Below are 23559 nucleotides of genomic sequence, written 5' to 3' on the forward strand. Positions count from 1 at the left end.
GATTGCAGTCAGTGGGGACCGCCGCTGCACTGCAGACCGCTGAGGCTGATGTAATTTGCGCAGCCGAGTATGGAATAACTCCCCACGGGAGAAGTATTGCCTCAGGGAAGCTAATGTGGATGATGGGAGTGATGGTGTGAGCGTCCCGGTAGTAATGGTGCTGGTGCGGCGATGAAACACAGAGACGTGTGGTGCAGTTCAGGGTCTTTACTGGTGGTATAAAGCAGACCCTCCCGGGAGTACTGGTTAGCAGTTGGGGCCTGGTCATTCTGTGAGCAAGCAGGATCTCCCCTGGCCAGGTGGAGTTGTAGGCCTCCCCGACTATCTGCACTCTTTCCTGGCTACCTTGCTCTATGCGGGTAGAAGTAGCCCACGTCCCTGAGTATATCGTGTGGTGCTCACCCGTATGGCCGGTGACTTGGGGCCTTCCGTCAGCCTCCGCTTCACGATGGCGGTGCTGGTCCCTTGCTTGTGACCGTGCCTTCGGGTTTCTAAGGCCAGAGGACATGGAATCCCCTGCCGGTTGGATTCTGCTGCTGGACCTGGATGTCCCCACAGCCTCGGACTCCGTGTCCGGGTTTAGTGTCTTCAGCCAAGGCGAGCTATCTAGCTTCCAGCCTCTGGCACTCACTCCTGCTCCTACAGAGCTCCTGTTGTCACTTTCCCTGTGTCTGCTGTCCTCCAGACCTGACTGCGTCTCTGTATGGGACTTCACTCACTAATCCCGCCCCAGACCCAGTTTATAAGGGCAAATTCCTCCCCTCCCAGGTCTGGGTGGGCCGTGTTGCATGCTTAGGGCTCCTGACCAGAGAAACCTCCCACTTGCTCTCAGACATAATATCTCTATTACTGTGGTAACCAGACCCCTGGGGTGCCACAGTAGCAGGTATGGCCACTGACTTGGCTGCAGCAGTCACATGCCAACAGTACTGGGAAAGGAGCCTGGTGGGACCCGACCAGCAGCATGGAGGACTGGGGGGGATCAGCAGGGGCTGTTCAGTATTTCCATCCCACACTCAGCCCATACCTACATATAGAATGTGATGTCTGCAGCCGATCTATAGCTACTGATTGTCTGCAGCGGTCCTATGATCCACCACCAATAGAGAGGTTATTTCCCTGCCAGAGCGCTCAGCACATTGTGTATGGACTCCATAGAAAGTCTCTGGTCCTCACACCGCACTGTGTGCACGCTCCTGCAGCCGCTCACTGCTTCTGCTGCTCAGAGGTTTTTATAAAGTCTGTTGCATGATTGTTGGGGGTCTGAGGACCCCGACCCCTCAATCTGCAGGAGGTTTAATCCCCTGCAACATATAAAGGAATCTTGTGAACTCCTCGGTGCACTTCACTATTGGGGGCGCTGTCCGGGATCGTCCTCACCCACTGGGATTCTGGCAATAATGAGAAGCGATAAATGACGGGTGAGGAAAATCCTGGAGAAAAGCCGCAAAGAGAAACCTTCAGGGTGTTTCCTACTGATTCTATAGAAATCCTTTTCTCCTCCAGTAACATAGTCCATTAGCCCCCATAGTGACCGCCTGGTGGTCAGGGGGGCCGGGGTGTTGTGCCCTGGTTGTCAGGGGGTCCGGGGTGTTGTGCCCTGGTGGTCAGGGGGTCCGGGGTGTTGTGGTCAGGGGGTCTGGTGTGTTGCACCTGTGGCCTCTCTACATTTATAAGGGTGGAGTCGCTGATATCAGCCACAATATAGTGAGACATAAAGATGGAGAAATGCTGGAGATCTCTGGATCCACTGTGATCTCCTAGAAGAGATCTGCCGGTGACGCCCCAGAAACGATGACTGTTCGGAGCTCCGCACCTTGGATACGAGTGGGGTCTCATTCACACCTCCGTGATCTTCACGTGTGCAAGAAAAATGCTCCCGTGGTCCTCCGTGTTCTGGATATAAGTATAAGGGTCTGTGCACACCACGTCTTGTAGATGCCGGCGACCCGCTCAGCTTTACTACAGGAAGAAGCTGCAGAAACCGAGACAGGGAGAACTCTGAGCAGAAACCGCCTGGAGAACGGAGCGGTCACTTCTAACCGTGTGGCCTCTTCATAAACGTGAAACGGTTAAAGGACTGACCATGTGCACAGCGAGGCGGATTACATTGCAGGGTATATGGTCATTCTATCTATTTATTGGGTGGTTGTTCTTCAGACGGGTTGTGGAGCGTACCGGCCTGATAAAGGCGCTGTGTGCACAGAGCCTAAACCTGCAGCGGGAATCATAGGGTCAGCCATGAATCTCTGCTCGTAGATCACATTGCAAATGCACAAGGGATTTATTAGTGTGAACTCCCGGTAACAATGCTCACACTCACTGGGTGGATGTGGACCAAGCCTGCTCATATTCACCACCTAACATGTATGGTGTTTCTTCATGTCTGGGAAGGAAAGATCAGGCATATTGGATATCAGCATGCCCAATCCTTTTCTTCTGAGAGAAGCTGTCACCAGAGGCGTCTGACAGCGGCTATCTCTCTGGTGAGAATAAATGCCCTCTTGGCTGTGGAGTGTGCATGTGTATAGTGGGGGCAGGAGGAATAGTGACGGCTGGACAAGCTTTCTTATGGCGGCTATCCCATGACTATTTCCCTGAACAAACTGCAGTGGAATAAGTATTCATCACGTCACTACTATTCTAAGTAAATATATTTCTAAAGGTGCTATTGCCATGAAATTCTCACCAGATGTCGGTAACAGCCCATCCAATCCACACAGGCAAAGAAATCACCATAGATGTCCATAAATGAAGTTTTGTGTAATGAGAAATGACAATTTCTCAGCTGGAGGACTACGAGGCATCGAGTGATATCATTGCTACTAATGGAGACAAGTATAAAAACACAAAGAAAAACTGAGTGTACAGCATATAAAAAGAGACTTTATTAATAGAAGTATAAATACACAATATTATCAATATAATGAATAAATACAAGAGGGAGACAGTACAGAACCACGGGGGCACATAGCAGCTAACCGCAGCTAGCCAATATGGTAGAATGGTATAAGAGAAAATAAGGGAAGGGGGGAAGGAGCGACCCAAGGCAACATGTGCACAAAGTGGCAAGATAGGAGAGGCATCTATAGGAGGATGTCAAGCATTAAATAATGGTGGGTATGTGTCCCATATTTCCCCCAAATGGGGGCAGAATAGATAAAGACCATAATACAGGATGCACTCACCAAAAAGGCCACCAAGGGGCGCTAGAGAAGGGGGTCAGGGAACACGGCAGGAGCAAACCAAAGTGGGACCTGCGGGCCTCGACGCGCTTTTCGCAGGTTTGCTTTATCAAGACTGTGGGGTGTGAGTTGTGGTTCTTCCGCACTCCATACTCGTGATCTCTATTATGCTGGCCGAAGTGTTTTCTAATGGAGACAAGTGTAGAGAATTCTGCTACTTCTGGGCTTAGGACCATTATGTGCAAAAAGTGTATGGTGTGTGTTAACAAAATAGGAATACCTCTTTAAAGGGGTTGTCTGAGCTTTTATACTTTTCAATGTGTGTGTATAAGTTGCAGAATGCTGAACCCTTGTAATATACTCACTGTCGGCATTCTGCACCGTTGCCTACATACTATACTTCAGCATGTGACCAGCCTCACTTCTGATTTTGGAGGACCTGGTCACATCCTGACTAGTCTTTTCGTGTTCTGTTCGGAGACTAGTCATGAAGTCACAACTAACACCACACCCAGTTTCTGCCAGACCCTCCTCCTTCAGCCTCCTGTGCCTGCACACAGTGCAAGGCAGCAGTGGCATGTCACAGCTGGTTGCACTAACCAGTCCAATCAGCTGCTAGCAGAGACATACAGGTGAACTGAATGGTGGAACAAGGAACTGAAAGCTTCTTCCTCCACTGATCAATCTCAGGAAAGGCTGGAGGTCCTGTCACTGATGATGATGGTAAAACAGTCCTACTGTAGGTGCAGCGCAAAATCACATTTTGCAAATGGGAAAGTAATCAGACCTAGGTATTTCTAATAGCTGCAGAGCAGGTGACATTACTTTGACCGATGTCCTAATAGACCTTTCTTCAGTCAAGGTCTAATAGGAGCTGTAAGATGTCAGTCATGGGGGTCACTGTTAGGACCCCAACTTCTATAGAAACTCATCAGCACCGTAATCGTATCTCCCTCTCCTTTTGTCCAAACCATCTAGATGCTGTATTTGCTACTGACGGTGGGGTATAAGGGGTTAAACTGCCAGGATCAGGAATAGCTCCTCCAGCAGCGGGACTGTGTAATACAGCTGTACGACTGCTGCAGATCTCGTAGGTGCCCTGACGACACCTGCCTGATGAAAATGTGCACTATTGAGCGGGTGCTGGATCCTGACTGTGAAGTATATTTTCGATGCTTCTCGGGAACCAGTTATTCTTAATCTTTCAGCAGGTTAAGGGTAGAGAGTCTGATTCCAGTGATGTGTCAATTACTGGGTGTGTTTTGCTGTTTTAATACAATCAGTATTTTATCAGCAGGACGTTATCACTACAAGACTAGGTGTCTCGTGTCTCCTAGTCCAACCACACCGCCATCACTGGTTAGCGGCTTTCTGTCAATATACAGTGTACATAGAAAGCTGCCAATCAATGGTGTGTTCGGGGTTATACAGGGCTCAACATCTGAGCTCTGCTACAGAGAAAAGTGTGATTCTATCACAATTGCTGCACCCAGTAAGTGGCACATCGCTGGAATCAGGGTCTCTGTCCCTACATCATGCTGCTGTCAGATTACATAGCAAAAACCTGCTGACAGATTCCCGTTAAGGCCCAGCTATAATATCACTGTAACACTATCATTAGATGTGAGCTCCCTATACCTGTATACCTGCTGCTGTGGTGCTGCACAAAAAGTTATTCACAAAACGAGTATATACATGTATATCTATATCCCCTGAATGGTATTACTGCTAGATTTACTATAGATGTACAGTACAGACCAAAAGTTGAAGCTCATCAAGAGAATGCCAAGAGTGTGCAAAGCAGTCATCAAAGCAAAAGGTGGCTACTTTGAAGAACCTAGAATATAAGACATATTTTCAGTTGTTTCACACTTTTTTGTTAAGTATATAGAAAAATCTATAAATGAGAAGGTGTGTCCAAACTTTTGGTCTGTACTGTAACTATGAGGTTCTTAGCGCACATTTTGAGCAAATTGTGCGAGCCCATCTGCCAACGACAAGGCGACCTCTTCAGATGGGTCCCTACACTAACCTAACACTAATTTATTTACTAACTGGAACTCGGCCTCACAAATATCTTTTTATTACTACCATTTTTACGATTTATTAAAAATGTACCTTTTATTATTTACTTTATTTATTAGTTTTATCATTTTTTTTTTACTCTTGTGACTCTAATAATGGTATTACTAAAATCCCTATGTCTAAAGCTTTTGATCCAGAAGAAGGCAAAAACCCCAGGACACATTCAGCCAATTTGTGTCACTGGGGAAAAATTCCTTCTTGACCCCGAGAAAAGGCGATCAGTCCTAGGACCCTGGATCAAACCTAATTATGTTATTACTAGTTATCTAATTAATATTGCAGTGCTAATTATACTACTACTATAGTTATTATTATTTTATATATAGGGTTTTGTTGTTTTTATAGATATTATACTATTATTAATATCCCGCTATTTTATTACAGAACTATTCTAACTTTTAGATCAGGTTTTGTTCTTTTTATAGATTTTATATTTATTACTTACGTCCTGCTATCTTATAGTACTATTCTAACTTTTCTATGACTATTTCACTTTACACTACTGATTGAGCTACTACTATAATTATTTTAATTTAGTGTTTTGTTCTTTTTATAGATATAACTATTTTATATTCTTACTATTATTAATACTGCTATTTTATAACTATTATTCTAACTTTTCTATTATCATTAATACTACCCTATTCCTACACTGTTGATCCAGAAGAAGGCAAAAACCCCAGGACACATTCAGCCAATTTGTGTCACAGGGGAAAAATTCCTTCTTGACCCCGAGAAAAGGCGATCAGTCCTAGGACCCCGGATCACACTGCTATTCCACCTACTACTGTACTATTACTACGGATATTTTATTACTACTTTTATGACTTTCTTATTATCACTAATATAATGACTCTTGTTAGTCTAATACTGATCTATTACCACTATATTACTATTCTCCTGCTATTATTATTACTAGTGTTTTTATACTTACGGGCCGGTAATGCCGCATCTGATGTTATCGGCAGAGAGGTCCCAGCAGGACGGTCCACAGGATGTTCTTCTTTCTTGTCATAGGGAAGACTTGGCTGACTTGGTGGTGGAAGTTGTGCGGCCTGGTCCTGCTTCTTCTTGTGCTGCTTCTCGGGAGCTTAATGTCCAGTTTGATCTTCTTTGCCGCCTTCTGCTCTTCTTTCTTGTCTTCCTCTTCATCCAGATAGTCCAGCATTTCTCTTAGAGCCATTTGTTCTTCTTCTTCCCGTTTCCTTTTCTCCCTGGCTTGGATGCTTATGGGTGGAGCGGGCCGTTCTTCTCTCCTTACAGTATACCCTCTTTGGGCTTCTGGGTTGGTTGGCATGAGGCGCTCCTTCTTGTAGAGGGGAGAAGGGAGAAGCTTCGTACAATACGCCAGTCTTCTCAGTATCTCCTCAGGGGGGACGTATCCGGGGCACATGGTGACTGCTGACATCTTCACTGACAATGTAGCCAAATCCTATAAAACATCAGGAATAGTCAGCAGGGGTTTTGACTATAAATTCTGGTGCAGGGGAAGGGCAACATTGGGAAATGTACAGGATACTGACTGTTACATATGTCGGCTCCATTACAGGGGGATTTTCAGCTGGAACAAGTTATCACTTATACCTGGGATAGGTGATGACTTATAGATCAGTGGGGTCCGTCCGCTGGGAACTCCAGCTGTCACCAGAACTTTTATCCCCGTTAGATGGTAGAGGAGGTGCACATGCTCCACCGCCGCTCCATTCACCCTCTCTGGGGCCTGCAGGAGCTGTACTCAACGTTCTCTGGCACCCTCGGTGGTTGGGCGAGGGTACTGCCGCTGCCTCCTAACAGGATAACAGGGCCCTGTTCTGGCGATTGGTGGTTCCCAGTGGTCGGATTCTGATCTTATCCCGCAGATAGGTGATAACTTGTTGGGAGCTCCCCTTTAGTATGTGGTATATATGGAGGACGGGGTATCGTGCAGAGTACTAGCAATACTACACTGCGGCCATCCTGTGTGCGCCGGGGCCGTTCCCCATGGAGGAGCAGAGCGGGGGGTAAATATCGGGATCTTGTCGCCGGATCCATCCAGATGGGAGATGTGACGAGTGCGGCCTCACCCCCTGATATCTCATCCTATTGTGTGTTGGGGAATAATAAGTTGGTGCTGAGCAGATTTCTCAGGACGTCTTGGTTGTGGTCTGTGAGTGCGTGTGATGGGATGTGGCTCCTCCGTTATCTTATAGACGTCTTATACCTGGAATCTCGCGCTGACTGCAGGTGTCTGTCTTCACACTCGGATGAGATATAACAGACTGACTTCTTTTTTTTTTTTCAAATTCAAACTGAGCAATCCTATTGGTTGTTCAGAAATGCAGTTACCATGGTGACAGAAGTATCTGAAGATTTAAAGGGACAGGATGCTGTTATAGTGCTATAATACATTTTACTATAATGTTCCCCAAATACTGTATATTATGTGGCCCTGTGCAGATAATGTGGGGGCATATATAGCTCTCCATATATAGCTCTTCATATTTTACATAGATTCATTTAGAGGATCTGCAGAGATATTTTGGGGGAAAATAACTTATGGTAACAATTGAACGTGTATAAAGAAGGCTGGTTATCTATTAATGGTCATACGATTGCGGTTTATGTTCAATACAAATCTAAATATTAATCAGAAGTCACTGGGAGAGATTTATCAGCTAAATGACAGAATCCTGTAGTTCTGTGCAGCAAAATCTGTATTTCATGATTTGCTTCACATGTTTTAAACCCTTTCTGTGCCTTGTCTGACAAGAGGCGTGGCTTAGCTGAAAAGGGGTGTGGCTTATATGAGAGGGGAGGGGCCTAACATTCTACTCCAGAAATTACACCAAAATTGTAGCTCACATTTCTGGCAGAAAATAAGTAACTAACTAACTAGATGGTGTAAATGTGGAGAAGACAGTGTAAGAATGTGGCAGATGGATGAAATGGCCGCTGCGGGGGGAATGTGACGCCCCACACTGATTATTACCAGTTCTTGCAGTTGCAGCGCTTACTGAGCGGAGTCACTGGAGGTGACGGGTGGGCGACCCCTGAATAGAATAATGCTCCACATCGCCAGCATGGTCTATTCACTGGGAATCATTCACTATAATATCAGTCAGCATTAAACTGAAGGAAACTTCCCAGCACCTCCTAACAGCTGGAAGTAAGTGCCGGGTGCTGTGACTGCATTATACACCGTGTGCACTGAGGGATCAGCAAACATTGAGGAGCAGATGACAGAATCTGGTAACATTTCAGTTTGCCAGCCATGATGAGTTTTCCACAATAAATTGATTTGTGGCAAAATATTGATGGGAAAATACGTGTATAACACATGGAGGTCTTCTCTAACTTTTTTTATTCTCTTTTGAGTTTTTTAACACAAACTTAGTGTCCAAGTGATCTGAACCTATCTGACTAGAGGAAAACGGATGGTAACTATTAACTGCACTAACAGACTTTATAGGAAAAATCCAGCTCACCAGCAATGGAAATGCAGGAAATCCAGCGTCACAGTCATACAAAAATTTCTTTAACCCCTTTCTGGCATGAGGCGTAATAAGACATCCCTGTGCCCTGGGCCTTAATGACCAGGTACGTATTATTACACCTCGGCGATTGCGCCCGCACACATGCTGTGCTGGCGCGTTCAGCTCCGAGTGTCAGCTGATTCTGACAGCTGACACCCAGTATTCTGTGCCAGTAGCAGCCCGGCACATTAACCCCCAAAATGCTGCGATTTGAAGTCGATCGCAGCATTTCGGGAGCAGGCTGAGGTAAGACAGCCCCTCCTACCTTGGATCGGAGACCCCTCGCTGTCTCAGTGGGGTGGTCTTGTTTGTTGCCATGGTGACCCGATGTCTTCGTGATTACATCCGGGTCACCAGGCACCAGCAAGTTTGTTAGATCATGTGCAGAGCACTATCTATCTAACTTGTGTCAGTGCAGAGCTTACAGCCTGCATAGCTTAGAGATGCTGCTGCATCCCTATGCTATACAAGCAATCAGCCTGCAAAAAAATGAAAGTCCCATAGTAGTACAAAGTAAAAAAGTGTCAGAAAGTAAAAAAAAAAATGGAAAAATATAAAACAAAATGAAAAAATCTTAAAGAATAAAAATATATTATACCCATAAATAAATATTATTATGAAAAAAACAAAACAATAAAAGAAAACATATTTGGTATCACCACGTCCAGAACGACCTGACCTCTAAAACTGTCCCACTCGTTAACCCATTTAGTAAACACGGTGTAAAAAAAAAATGCAAAAAACAGTGCTTTATCATCATACCGCCGAACACAAAATGGAATAAAACGCAATCAAAAAGACAAATGTAAATAAAAATGGTACCGCTGAAAACGGCATCTTGTCCCGCAAAAATAAAACCGCCATACAGCTCCATCAGCTGAAAAATAAGTTATAGCTCTAAGAATAAAACGATGCAATAAAAATACAAAATATGTAAAGAATATTGTAGATATAATCCCATGTCAATCATTGTATCCTATTTGGCAGGGGATTATAAAGATCTACTGCATACAGTTGTAACTGGACACTTCTACAGCCAAGAAGGAGGAAGGGGGCCCGAGAGATTGAGTGACAAATATCTCACTTAGCAGCTCCAAGCCAAGAAATTACACCCCCACCAGCTAGCTGCTGGGCTTCAATAGGAAGACCCCCTGGAGATCCAAGCCATGCCGTTCCCTTTGTGTCAGACAACTATAATTCAATACCAAATTATGGAAATGCTATATGTCCTATTTATTTATAAAATAGAATTTCAAGATCCCAAGAGAATGGGGAATGTCAGCCTTACTCCCAGCCCAGTCTAGTGCGTAGGAATGGGGAGATACCAGACACAGCCTTTTCAAGACCCGTAGGGCCACTGTCTTTAGTCTCCACGTGTAGCAGGGGCCCTGCTGGATCGTGATGACACCAGAACCGGCTCCCTAGGACCGTCCATTAAGGAAGTATAACCCATTTTCGTTTTTGGAGTTTATAGCTGAGGGAGGCCATGGGTGGAGATTTAGGTCCAGTCCAGGGGGCAGGAGGGGGAGTGACCCAGAGAGTTTAAAAGCCCCTGCAGTTCTAGCCTAGGGCTTTTTCTCTGGGAGGTCGCAACGACACATCATGTGAGGGAATCCCCACAGAGGGACCCACAAGCCTCCCATGTGGCAGCCCTCCCCCGCAAGCCAGGCTTTCCATCTGACTGGTAACTCATTCTTAATTTATGTTTTTATCTTTTGTACCACTACTATTGTGTTTGCATCTCTGACCATTATGTATTTATAATCCTTATGTATATAGGCGATGTGATGGCAATTAAATATATAGTTTAACTTTGGTCTGATCTTTTATCTCGATCCACGAATCCTCATGTCCATTGTACTGTCTAACTAACACAATACCGGGGCTGGTTTCTGGCCTGATAATTCCCGTTAACGGACCGGGGGGCTTATATCTAATAGAAACTGGTAGCAGCTCTACCAGGCTGACAAGGTTCTGTTTCACTGGGGCTAGTGGAAGGGGCCTCTCAGCCTGTCAGGGGTGTGAGCGAGTGTGGTGCCACGTCAGACACTGAGTGGGCAACCTCTTCTCACGCCCTGTACCTTCCTGTACCTGTGTGGACAGGGGGTGTCTGTGTAGAACTGTACCAATCTGACATTACGCATCCTCGAGGGGGTGCGGAACGTCACGTTGGTGCAAAGGGCCGATCCATATCATGTGATCCGTCAGACGTAACTGTGATGTCAGGCGGGTGGCGTGGTGTGGATCCTTCACATGTGGTGGCAGTGGTGGGATTCTGCGGGATCTCTCTGGTGCCATATCGCCAGAAAAAATTAACATACCGGCATGAGCTGAAACCACACACACATGCTGCTGCTCCCAACGCACGTTTCGCCATCTGGGCTTTGACTAGGGACATGGAACAAAAAGGCAGAGTTGGTATTTAAGCCGGAGTCAGCCAAAAAGGGTGCAAAGTGCGATATAACAAGCCGCGATTAGCTGGTAACAGAGAGAGGGATCGTCATGCATGACATGTCAACGTCACCTCCGGTCCGCGTGACTCGACTCGCTTGAGCGCATCAATAGGGCAGAAGTGACGGCGGTATGCGTTCAGCTTTGGAGTGCAAAACAAGATGGCGACTTCTGCACTCCACGTTAGAACACAAGGGTCAAATAACAGCCGGCTGGGCTCAGCGCAATAAATATACAAGGAGCCTCATGTCCTGAAACGTAAAACAGAAGTGTGAAAGGTGAATGAATGAATGTTAGTGACCGATTATGAATAAACAGTGTGGGGGGGAGGAAGCAAATGTGAAAAATGTAAGTAAGAAAGAAGAAAATAGTTTCTTTTTCTAAGTAATGAGTATACAGTACAGACCAAAAGTTTGGACACACCTTCTCATTTAAAGATTTTTCTGTATTTTCATGACTTTGAAAATTGTACATTCACACTGAAGACATCAAAACTATGAATTAACACATGTGGAATTATACACTTAACAAAAAAGTAAAGTGTGAAACAACTGAAAATATGTCTTATATTCTAGGCTCTTCAAAGTAGCCACCTTTTGCTTTGATGACTGCTTTGCACACTCTTCGCTTTTTCTTGATGAGCTTCAAGAGGTAGTCACCAGAAATGGTCTTCCAACAATCTTGAAGGAGTTCCCAGAGATGTTTAGCACTTGTTGGCCCTTTTGCCGTCACTCTGCGGTCCAGCTCACCCCAAACCATCTCGATTGGGTTCAGGTCTGGTGACTGTGGAGGCCAGGTCATCTGGCGTAGCATCCAATCACTCTCCTTCTTTGTCAAATAGCTCTTATACAGCCTGGAGGTGTTTGGGGTCATTCTCCTGTTGAAAAATAAATGATGGTCCAACTAAACGAAACCGGATGGAATAGCATGCCGCTGCAAGATGCTCTGGTAGCCATGCTGGTTCAAAATGCCTTCAATTTTGAATATATCCCCAACAGTGTCACCAGCAAAGCACCCCCACACCATCACACCTCCTCCTCCATGCTTCACGGTGGGAACCAGGCATGTAGAGTCCATTCGTTCACCTTTTCTGCGTCGCACAAAGACATGGTAGTTGGAACCAAAGATCTCAAGTTTGGACTCATCAAGCCAAAACATAAATTTCCACTGGTCTAATGTCCATTCCTTGTGTTCTTTAGCCCCAACTTGTCTCTTCTGCTTGTTGCCTGTCCTTAGCAGTGGTTTCCTATCAGCTATTTTACCATGAAGGCCTGCTGTACAAAGTCTCCTCTTAACAGTTGTTGTAGAGATGTGTCTGCTGCTAGAACTCTGTGTGGCATTGACCTGGTCTCTAATCTGAGCTGCTGTTAACATGGGATTTCTGAGGCTGGTGACTCGGATAAACTTATCCTCAGAAGCAGAGGTGACTCTTGGTCTTCCTTTCCTGGGGCGGTCCTCATGTGAGACAGTTTCTTTGTAGCGCTTGATGGTTTTTGCAACTGCACTTGGGGACACTTTCAAAGTTTTCCCAATTTTTCCGACTGACTGACCTTCATTTCTTAAAGCAATGATGGCCACTCGTTTTTCTTTACTTAGCTGCTTTTTTCTTGCCATAATACAAATTCTAACACTCTATTCAGTAGGACTATCAGCTGTGTATCCACCAGACTTCTGCACAACACAACTGATGGTCCCAACCCCATTTATAAGGCAAGAAATCCCACTTATTAATCCTGACAGTGCACACCTGTGAAGTGAAAACCATTTCCAGTGACTACCTCTTGAAGCTCATCAAGAGAATGCCAAGAGTGTGCAAAGCAGTCATCAAAGCAAAAGGTGGCTACTTTGAAGAACCAAGAATATAAGACATATTTTCAGTTGTTTCACACTTTTTTGTTAAGTATATAATTCCACATGTGTTAATTCATAGTTTTGATGATTTCAGTGTGAATGTACAATTTTCATAGTCATGAAAATACAGAAAAATCTTTAAATGAGAAGGTGTGTCCAAACTTTTGGTCTGTACTGTATAAACTAAAGTAAGCAAAAAAAGCGTCTTTTATGAATATGAATCTGGTATCGTTGTAATCGCACCAACCCGAAGAATAAAGTCGTCTAATCACTTATACCACACGAGGAACAGCGTAAAAAATAAGCTCTAGCATTAGAGTTACGGTTAGACCACGGCCTCATTATCAGTATTCGGTTAGTATTTTTTCTCAGGAGTGGGAACCAAAACCAGGAGTGGGTGATAAATGCAGAGTTGGTGACTTGTTTCTATTCTACCTTTTCTCTGATTGTTCCTCTCCTGGTTTTGTCTCCCACTCCTGAGAAAAAATACTGACCAGATACTGATAATGGGGCCCTGGCCTTAGGGTTGTTTTAGGGTTAGGGTTGTGTTGACGTTGGGATTTTTTCAAAAGTAAAGAAAAAAAAATGATTACGATATGGTGACTAGTCTTGAGCGCAAGTGCTCGCTACTTGAGTATGCATCGGGTGCCGGGTATGCACTGAGTATCGCAGGTGCTCAAGTGACATGCTCGAGTCTCTGCCCCATATGTTTCACGGCTGTTATACAGCCAAAAGAAAAAAACACATGGGGATTGCCTGCTATGCATCGGCAATCCCTGCATGTTTTTTTTTGTTGTTTTTTTGAGTGTCTAAAAACCGTGAAACATGCGAGGCGGGAACTCGAGCATGTCACTCGAGCCCCCGCAATACTTGTTTCATACCTGAGTACCTGATGCAAACTCAAGTAGCGAGCACTTGCGCTTAAGACTAATGACAACATATTCAATATGATGACATAATGTTATCAAACTCTGTGTTCTGTGTCGTACCTCTGGGTTCAAAATGTTCACTATATCCTGTGACAAAGTCACTGGCAAAGTACTGGAGGGAAGATGTGTAGCACTGAGATTAGGAGCTCCAGTAATTAAATATAGGAAAAAGGTTCCAGCACACGAAGGGGTTACTCAGCCATCTTTAGTTCTAAGGTGGTTAAACACCTGTAGAAAGGAAGGAGGTCAGAGGATAAAATCCCAGCCTTTTAGAGCATTTGTGTGTAGGGTGGGTTTGGAGGTGAAAGCTCTGAGCTGTTTTGTCATGTGAAGGAAAGACAAACCTTGAGTTGTTTGTTCCTGAAGCGGGCGGTTACTCGTAGCAACAAGGACTGTGCCATACGTTATGTTTTGTTTTTCCTGTTAGGCCAGGAAGGTCATGTTTGTTTTTGCTGTGGTTTATGCAGCATTCTTAATAAACCCAGCAGAAGATTTAAGAGACAATGTTCCTGTGTACCGCTATATGCAACCAAGTGAGCCGATCTACAACAACCCCTTGATAAAATCAATATGCAGTTCTGCAGTTTTGTAGGAAAGACTTTGCCCATAAACCAAAAGACTTTGCTAAAACATCTGAAAAGAATTCTGCCACCATCCCTTTCTTTTAGGAAGGATAATGGCCGTTCTCTTTCTTCCCTTTCAGAAGGCGTTTAATGTGTCCAGCGACTGCTCTGCACTTATACCGCTGGCAAACACCGCAATGAGGAGCGACGTCCAGGAAAGTCAGGCGCGCGGCTTACTACGTCTGGGGAGGCGCAAAGAAGCGCTGGAGAGCAGAACTGCTGGGAATGGAATTGGAGACATTATAGGAAACATTATTTGTCCAACTTGAGAAGAAAAAGTTGCTTTATTATGTTTAATAGTAAAAATGGATGAAACTTACCTTTTTTTTAACTAGAGCATAATACTATGGAAAAGTTGTCATATTTGCATTGGTCCAGGATCTCCTTCTGCCAGTGACACCTATGTGGGAATGGAGCTGCCAACACCTGGGACCAGCGCTGATATAGTGTTGTGGGAAAACGCTGCAAAGTCAGAATGCTTTAAAAAATAAGTGTTGTGTAGGGGGGGCATGTCCGGCAGCCATTGGGTGCGTATGTGTCCAAGGGGGCTCCGAGCTACACAGAGGGCTCATCCCGGCATGGAGGGCCATCAGTGTGACTCCTCTTGGTTACAAGAAGCTTATGGGCCCATTTTCAGATGAGTTTGGCTGTGCTCCATTAGCATGGCCTACGCGATGCTCAGAGTTGCGGCCTCACTTGAGCTGAGGTGGGAGACCAGAGGACCTTGTCTGCCATTGTCCTGTTACGAATGGGCCCCAGACTGTGAGACCCGACTCAGAAACACATGGCCCCTTAGCAGCGCTTCACTAATTGGTACTGTCCCTTACCACAAGATGGCGTAGTTGGCCCAGACCAAGGGTGCAGTTGTAGGTAGACATTGTTCCCCCTGATACCATCACCTATTTACCAGCGCTCAGAGGGAGAGCGAGAGGAGACTGAGGAGCAGGGCACAGATACGCCCTCACAGACATTATCGGGCGCACTTACAGTCTGATGTCAGCCATACCAGTGCAAGTGGCAGTATCTCTCATTAGTCAGCACATGTAATATACAGGTACTGTTATGTCTGACCTTATTCTGAGCATAGTACTCTGCTGCCCTCATGTGGTGAATGTGAAAACTGAAACATCTCTGCACATATAAATAAAAATGATTATTGTATCATAACGCCAACATATTCTGCAGCGCTTTCCAATTAAGTAAGGACCTGTACAGACAATAAAAACAATACAATGTAACACATTTTATCCGTTACAGGAGGAGTGAGGGCCCTGCTCGCAAGCTTACAATTTATATACTGAACTCTCTCAGTATCTTAAGCTGTGCAAAGCCCCCCGCTCTCATTGTCTGATGCAGGTGAAATCTGCAGCATTAACTCTGGCTTTGTGGGGTCCATCCTTTTCAGGCTCATTATAGCTCATTTGCTAATTCTACTTTGGCTACATGAATACAGTTCTCTATGAATTTGTCTGTCACCCCTCCCCCATCAGATCCTCTTGTTTGTGTTTCTGGAGTAGATCATTAGTGATCCGGTCTCCTTGGGAAACTGTGCAATCTCCTTTTGCGTTGGATTCTATCCTTCTCTTCCTGCCCCTCTTGGAGTTGTACACCCCCGGTAGCACACCGGACCCTTACCTTATTCTGTGACAGAGACCCTCTACTACACGGCTCATTAGAAGGGGAGATGTAGCGTCCGTCCTTTGCTCGGCTTCACCTGCATCCGGCTATTGCTAACCCGGGCTGTGGAGTCAGTAAGCCAAACCTCCGACTCCTCCATTTCCAGGCCTCCGACTCCCTCATACACGGCTCATGTGTAAGTGATAAATTTACTGCAGCACAGATTCATCTCAGCTAAAAGTCTAGACCCTTAGATCAGGAATAGGACAGACATTTATAGGACATTTCATAACTTTACCAAATTCTTGTGAAAAAAATATTCCCCACAAACTACTGTACCCAATTTATTATATATTTTAGGAGTCTGAGTTGATCCATTTTATACGGACTCCACCAAAATGGGCTTCATCTCACAACAGAACAGCAGATAAGCTGCAACTTGTTAGGGTGCTTTCACCTTGCATTCTGTGTCCCCATCGGGGCATACTTCCGAAGTTCCCCAAAAAACAGGGTCCAGGCGTATTCACTGACTGGACATAGTAGACTGGGTCTGGGTGTCTGTCTCCGGGAGGTGTATACTGGACGTTCGCTCAGTTTGCATCATTGCAGTCTATGGCCCCTTTGGCGCATACTCCTGGACCTTGTTTTGTGGGGGTATTTCAGACATATTTCCAAGTATCCACGGCTCTTTTTAGGGAATGTACTGATCTCCACCTATGGCCGGGATAGTTTCTCGGCTATGTACATTGCAGAGGGCATATCACATCCCTCCATTCCTTGCCCCTTGGGTCTGCACCTTACACCTTCATTGCAAAATTCTTCAACTGTAGGGACAGAGACTTTCTTCTTTGCTTGTCTCGAAAAGACCATATGTAGTTTGAGAATACTCGCTCAGTTCTGTCAAATTCCTGAAGGAACTCAACCTTATATACTCCATGTTCTCTCTGTCTCGCCTGAAGGTCATTGCTGACAACCAGTCTGACTTCTTTGAAATCCCACTGGAGGCGTTTTCACGTTATCTGTCTTCAGGTGGGCTTACTATTCAGTCTTTTGTACATATGCCCGGGGAGTTTCTATCCTAGTCATGCACACCCTAAATTGTACCCTTTACAACATTGAAATTTATATAAAGAAGGTATGTGTGTATTCTTGTACTGTACGTAACTTGTGTGTCCTTTTACCCATCTGGATATTTATATACCCCCTCCATTTATACCAGTCGTCATGCACAAAGCTGTTGCTTTCATGCTACTATATAGTTCCCCACTAGTAATCTGGCTCCAGTATTTTAACTGTACTCGTGGTATAAATAGGGAGCGGTCCCGGCTGTTGAGCCCTGACACTGATGTGGACTCCTCTGTAATATTGCAGTGTATGGGGACTGGGTCTGGTGCTCTTCCATCTCCTCGTCTAGGACACACTCCTGTTATCCTTTCACTCATGACTGCCTCTCCCACATAGAATAAGAAAGCACAGCAGCACTTTGTAAGGGCCAAGACGTATGCAAACACTAAGAAAATAAGATCTAAACTGCACTATTGCTAAATAAAATGTACTTAAAAAAAAATCAAGGTTCTTAGCGCATAAATTGGCCAATTCATGTGTGCCCATCAACCACGGCAAGGTGACCTCCGCATGATGGGTAACTATTTTCCGAAACATGCCTCTCTTGGGCTATAAGCCTACAATTTTAAGTGGGCAGTTAGAAAGCAACACTAATTAAAAGCACCCTTGGGTTGATGGGTGGAGTGCAGAGTCAGAAAAGGAGGCAGTCCAAACCTCCAAGGTAAACTACAAGAAAACAAAAAACCTGACCACCACCTCTTGGCCCTTACAGAGTGCTGATGTGCTTTCTTATTTTATGTTATGCAGTCATTGCATCGTGCACCTGTTCACACTATATGGAGGCTGTTAGGGATCCGGGTGGTGGAACCTCTGTGCTGCGGTGCAAGGAGGGACCAGAGGGGCGTAACTAGGTATCAACTCGGACTGACCAAGGTCGCACGGCGGCTCAATCGACTCCGTGAACCAGGGAAGGACCGAGCAGAGGGACCAGGTGCTACTCTGGGCCAGTCCTTGTATGAGAGCTGGTGACTCCCATGGGTCAGAAGGCAGGGACTGACCGGTACAGCAGATGAGCTCGGCAGGCAGACTGACGGGTGATCCGGGTAGACGGACTGGCGGACACCACAGGTAACTGGCAGGAGCATCCAGGTAGGCTAGCTGGTAGGCACGGCAGGTAACTGGTACGTTCACCGGGTAGGCAGGCAAGCCTGGCCCATAGATAGACTGGCGGGTTTGGACCGTAGGCAGACCGTCGGGCTGGCGGACTGGACTGGTAGTCAAGCTGGCGGACTGGACTGGTAGTCAGGCTGGCGGACTGGACTGGTAGTCAGGCTGGCGGACTGGACTGGTAGTCAGGCTGGCGGACTGGACTGGTAGTCAGGCTAGCAGCGGGAACTGAGGGCTGAAGCAGAGTTTAGAAAACAGAGCTACAACCTTGCACGGGCACCTCTATTTTGGAGGAAGTGCCTTTTACATGAGAAGTCCTCTGGCCACTGGCCGGGGACTCTTTAGGACGGCGCGCGTGGCCCCTTTAAGAGGGAGGGAGCGCGCGCGCCCTAAGCACAGTGCCCGGGAAGCTGCGCGTGCCAGCAGCAGCAGGAGAGCTGGAAGACGGCGGGAGCACGGCGGTAAGAGGGACGTCGTCTCTTCCTGTCGGGGCAGAGACGCCAATGCTACAGTACCCACCCCCTTTATGCCCCCTCTTTTTTAAGGCTGAAAGAAATTTTTTAAGGTGAAGCGGGGCGTGGATGTTCTCCCTGGGTTCCCAAGTTCTCTCCTCTGGGCCAAACCCCTTCCAATCCACCAGAAAAAAGGTTTTTCCTCTTACCCTCTTGGTGGCCAGAATGTTCTCTACCTCATAGACGTCCTCAGCGGAGACCGGAGCTGGGGAGGTACCTGGATTGTCGGAAAAAGAATTAAGAACACCTGGTTTGAGGAGAAATACGTGGAAGGAGTTGGGAACCTGAAGGGGGCCGGGAGTTTTAACTTGTAGGCTACTGGATTGATTTGCTTGAGGACTTCAAATGGACCGATGAACCGTGGACCCAACTTATAGGAGGGTATTTTGAAATGAACATGTTTGAAGGAGAGCCAAACCTTGTCTCCCGGGCGGAATGGAGGCGGATCCAGACGTCTCTTGTCGGCATGTCTCTTCATCCGCTTGTAGGATTGAAGAAGTGCGGATCTAGTGTCCTCCAAAATGGTGGAAAATTCGCTGACCAGAGACTCTGCGGCAGGGTTGTCCACTGAAGCGGAGATGGGAAACGGAATCCGGGGATGTTGACAGTAGACCACAAAGAATGGGGACTTGGAAGAAGATTCACTGTCATGGTTGTTATAGGAGAACTCGGCCCATGGTAGGAGCTCTACCCAATCGGTATGGTGAGCGTTGACGAAGTGCCGGAGGAAGCTGGTAAGGATTTGGTTGATACGTTCCACTTGGCCATTGGACTGTGGATGATAAGCAGAGGAGAAATACAGGGAGACATCCAGCAGCTTACACGTAGCTCTCCAGAAGCGCAAAGTAAACTGGACCCCGCAATGAGACACGATGTGGAGGGGTAGGCCGTGGAGACGAAAGATGTGATGGATGAATTCCTTAGCCAGCACAGAAGCAGACGGGAGACCAGACAGAGGGATAAAGTGGGCCATTTTAGAAAAGCGGTCAGCGACCACCCAAATGAGAGTACAACCGGCAGAAACAGGGAGATCAGTAATAAAGTCGATAGCATTGTGTTGCCACGGGGCAGCAGGTATGGGAAGAGGCAGGAGACGGCCAGCTGGAAGACGTATGGGGACCTTTTAGCGGCCACAGGATGAACAGGCCATGACGAAGTCTACAACATCCTTGCGCAGGGAAGGCCACCAGTAATGCCGGGTAATGAGCAGGAATGTCTTCCTCTGGCCAGCATGGCTGGCTAGTTTAGATGAATGATCCCATTGAAGAACCTTCTTACGATCCAGAACCGCTACAAATGTCTTACCGGGTGGGAGACGAGACTGGCTCCCTTGGACCTCATTCATCACTTTGGAGGGATCGATGATATGCATAGGCTCCTCCTCTTGATCGGAAGACAGGAAGGATCTCGACAAAGCGTCGGCTTTAACGTTCTTGTCCGTAGGGCGGTAATGTAGGGTAAAGTTGAAACGGGCAAAGAACAAAGACCACCGGGCCTGACACAGATTGAGTCTTTGGGCATTTTGTAGATATGCCAGGTTTTTGTGGTCAGTGCAGATGACCAACACCACTCCTCCAGCGCCAATTTTATGGCTAGCAGTTCTCGATCTCCAATGGAACAGTTGCGCTCGGACGAGGAGAAGAGCTTGGAGAAGAAGCCGCAGGTTACCATTCTCCCGGACGGAGATTCCTGGGTGAGCACCGCTCCGGAAGAGGAAGCATCAACCTCCAGAAAGAACTGTTTGTTGCAATCCGGACGGTGCAGCATCGGGGCAGAGGAGAAAGCTTGTTTTAATGAGAGGAAGGCCTCCTCCTCTTCGGACGTCCATTCCTTAGGATTTGCTCCCTTACGGGTGAGCGCAGAGATGGGTGCTGTCCGGGAAGAGAAATGTGGGATGAAGAGGCTTTAATAGTTAGCGAAGCTCAGCAATCGCTGAATCGCCTTCAACCCCTCCGGTTGGGGCCACTTTAAGACGGCAGAGACCTTCTCGGGGTTCATCCGTAGACCAGTCTTAGAGATAATATAGCCCAGGAACGGAAGAGAGGTCTGCTTGAAGAGGCATTTCTCAAATTTTGCGTATAGGTGATTCTGCCTGAGCCTAAGCAGGACCTGACGAACATTCCTCCGGTGTGTGGGAAGATCCGGAGAGAAGACCAAGATGTCGTCCAGGTACACCACCACGCATGAATATAAGAGGTCAAGGAAGATGTCGTTAACTAGTTCTTTGAAGACAGCTGTGGCATTACAGAGGCCGAAGGGCATCACATGGTATTCATAGTGGCCGTCCCGGGTATTGAATGCCGTCTTCCACTCGTCTCCTTGGCGGATCCAGACCAAGTTATACGCTCCACGAAGAACGAGCTTAGTGAAGATCTTTGCGCCTTTAAGGCGGTCGAACAGCTCAGAGATGAGCGGCAGGGGGTATTTATTTTTGATAGTAATCTGGTTGAGTCCTCTATAATCGATACAGGGGCGTAGTGAACCGTCTTTCTTTTTTACGAAGAAGAATCCAGCTCCAGCCGGGGAGGTAGATTTCTGGATGAATCCCCTAGCCAGATTTTCTTCGATGTACTCCGACATGGCCCGGGTTTCGGCCAACGACAAGGGGTAGATACGCCCACGGGGTGGAGTGGCACCGAGTACCAGGTCGATAGGGCAATCATATGGCCTATGAGGTGGCAGGGTCTCTGCCTCCTTCTTGTCGAAGACATCTGCATAGGACCAGTAAGGTGCCGGTAGACCAGGTAAATTAGCCGGAGTAGACGGAGGTCGAGCCGGGCGAATCGGAACCAGGCAGGTCTCATGGCAATCCTGCCCCCAACGGAGCACCTCACCGGATTGCCAATTCAGAACGGGTTCATGTCTCTGTAGCCAGGGTAGACCTAGCAAAAGGGAGTGAAAGAGTCCGGATAGCACATGGAAGGAGATCCTCTCCGAGTGCAGCATTCCCACCTGAAGGGTTACAGGCTCTGTGACGAGCAAGATGGTCACCGGAAGGAGTCTTCCATCCACGGAAGCGACTGCCAATGGTTCATCCAGAGGTTTGGTAGGAATCTGATACTTCTCTACAAGGGACTGAGAAATGAGATTCCCAGCGGCTCCAGAATCCAGGTGGGCGGTTTCAAAGAAGCGGTTCTCTCCACAGGAAATAGAAATGGATAAAGTCAAGAACGGAGAGGATTTACTCTTGCCTAGGACGACCTCTCCGAGCGGTCCTAGACACTGTAGTTTCCTGGCTTCACCTGACAGGAACGGATCAGATGCTCCTTACTACCACAGTAGAAACAGCTCCCCTCGGCTCGGCGTGTTTCTTGGTGAGACTTGACCATCTTGGTCTGGTCGATCTGCATGGGTTCAGGCGAGCGTGCCCGGGGAGTTGCTGGTTGGGAGGCAGGTTTCTGGAAAACAGGAGCAAGACGAGGAAATCTTCTCTCCCGGGTAGTCTCCTTAGCACGTTCCGGGAAACGGATGTCAATCCGGGTAGCTAGTGACACCCGGTCAACCAAGGTGGTAGGAATGTCCCGGCCAGCCAGCTGGTCCTTGATCCGTCTGGAAAGACCCTCCCAGAAGGTGGACACTAGGACCTCGTTGTTCCAGGCAAGCTCAGAAGCGAGGGTACGGAACTGTATGGCATACTGGCCCACGGTGAGACTCCCTTGGCGGAGACGGAGCAATGAGGAGGCAGTAGAAGTTCTTCGTCTGGGCTCATCGAAGACCCTCCGGAAGGCAGTGAGGAAAGCCGGAAGATTGGACACCAGGGGATCCCCTCTTTCCCATAGAGGGTTTAGCCATGCCAATTCTTCCCCGGTGAGGTGAGACATAATGAACGCCACCTTGGCCCTGTCGGAGGGAAACTGATGTGCACTGGTTCAGAAAATCCCGACATAAGACGGGGTCACCCCCAAAATGAGGAGGCGCAGAGAGCCTGGGTCCAGAGCTGAATGCCGTGGCACTGGTAGGCAGAGGCGCCGCCGGAGCGGGTGTCGCTCGGCTCGAGGCGGACACAGGTGGGACAGACAGCGTGTCCAGGCGAGAGTTGACAGACCGCAGGTAGGTCAGGATGGTTTCCTGTTGGGATCTCTAACGAGAAACCTCCTGGTACAGGTCAGCAAGCGAAGGAGCCTGGGGGTCACCGGGTTCCATGGCCCGTGCAAACTGTTACGGATCCGGGTGGTGGAACCTCTGTGCTGCGGTGCGAGGAGGGACCAGAGAGGCGTAACTAGGTATCAACTTGGACTGACCAAGGTCGCACGGCGGCTCAATCGACTCCGTGAACCAGGGAAGGACCGAGCAGAGGGACCAGGTGCTACTCTGGGCCAGTCCTTGTATGAGAGCTGGTGGCTCCCATGGGTCAGAAGGCAGGGACTGACCGGTACAGCAGATGAGCACGGCAGGCAGACTGATGGGTGATCCGGGTAGACGGACTGGCGGACACCACAGGTAACTGGCAGGAGCATCCAGGTAGGCTGGCTGGTAGGCACGGCGGGTAACTGGTACGTTCTCCGGGTAGGCAGGCAAGCCTGGCCCATAGACAGACTGGCGCGTTTGGACCGTAGGCAGAC

At 47.3% G+C, this 23559-nt stretch overlaps 1 long non-coding RNA gene across 3 annotated transcripts in view; it reads left to right on the plus strand.

Annotated features, from left to right (window-relative positions):
- LOC141213275 (uncharacterized) overlaps window positions 1–23559 on the plus strand; it is a 418496-nt gene that overhangs the window by 159881 nt on the left and 235056 nt on the right. The window contains exon 3 of one of the 3 annotated variants that reach the window (XR_012282787.1): window positions 14717–14850. The exons of the other annotated variants lie outside the window; for them this stretch is intronic. This is a non-coding gene — a long non-coding RNA (uncharacterized lncRNA). Of the gene's footprint in view, window positions 1–14716; window positions 14851–23559 lie in introns of those variants that run through there. 3 annotated transcript variants of the gene reach the window in all.

This window comes from Phyllobates terribilis, unplaced genomic scaffold, assembly GCF_046119375.1.
Source record: "Phyllobates terribilis strain yellow unplaced genomic scaffold, ASM4611937v1 Scaffold_191__1_contigs__length_3620865, whole genome shotgun sequence".
Lineage (NCBI taxonomy): Eukaryota > Metazoa > Chordata > Amphibia > Anura > Dendrobatidae > Phyllobates > Phyllobates terribilis.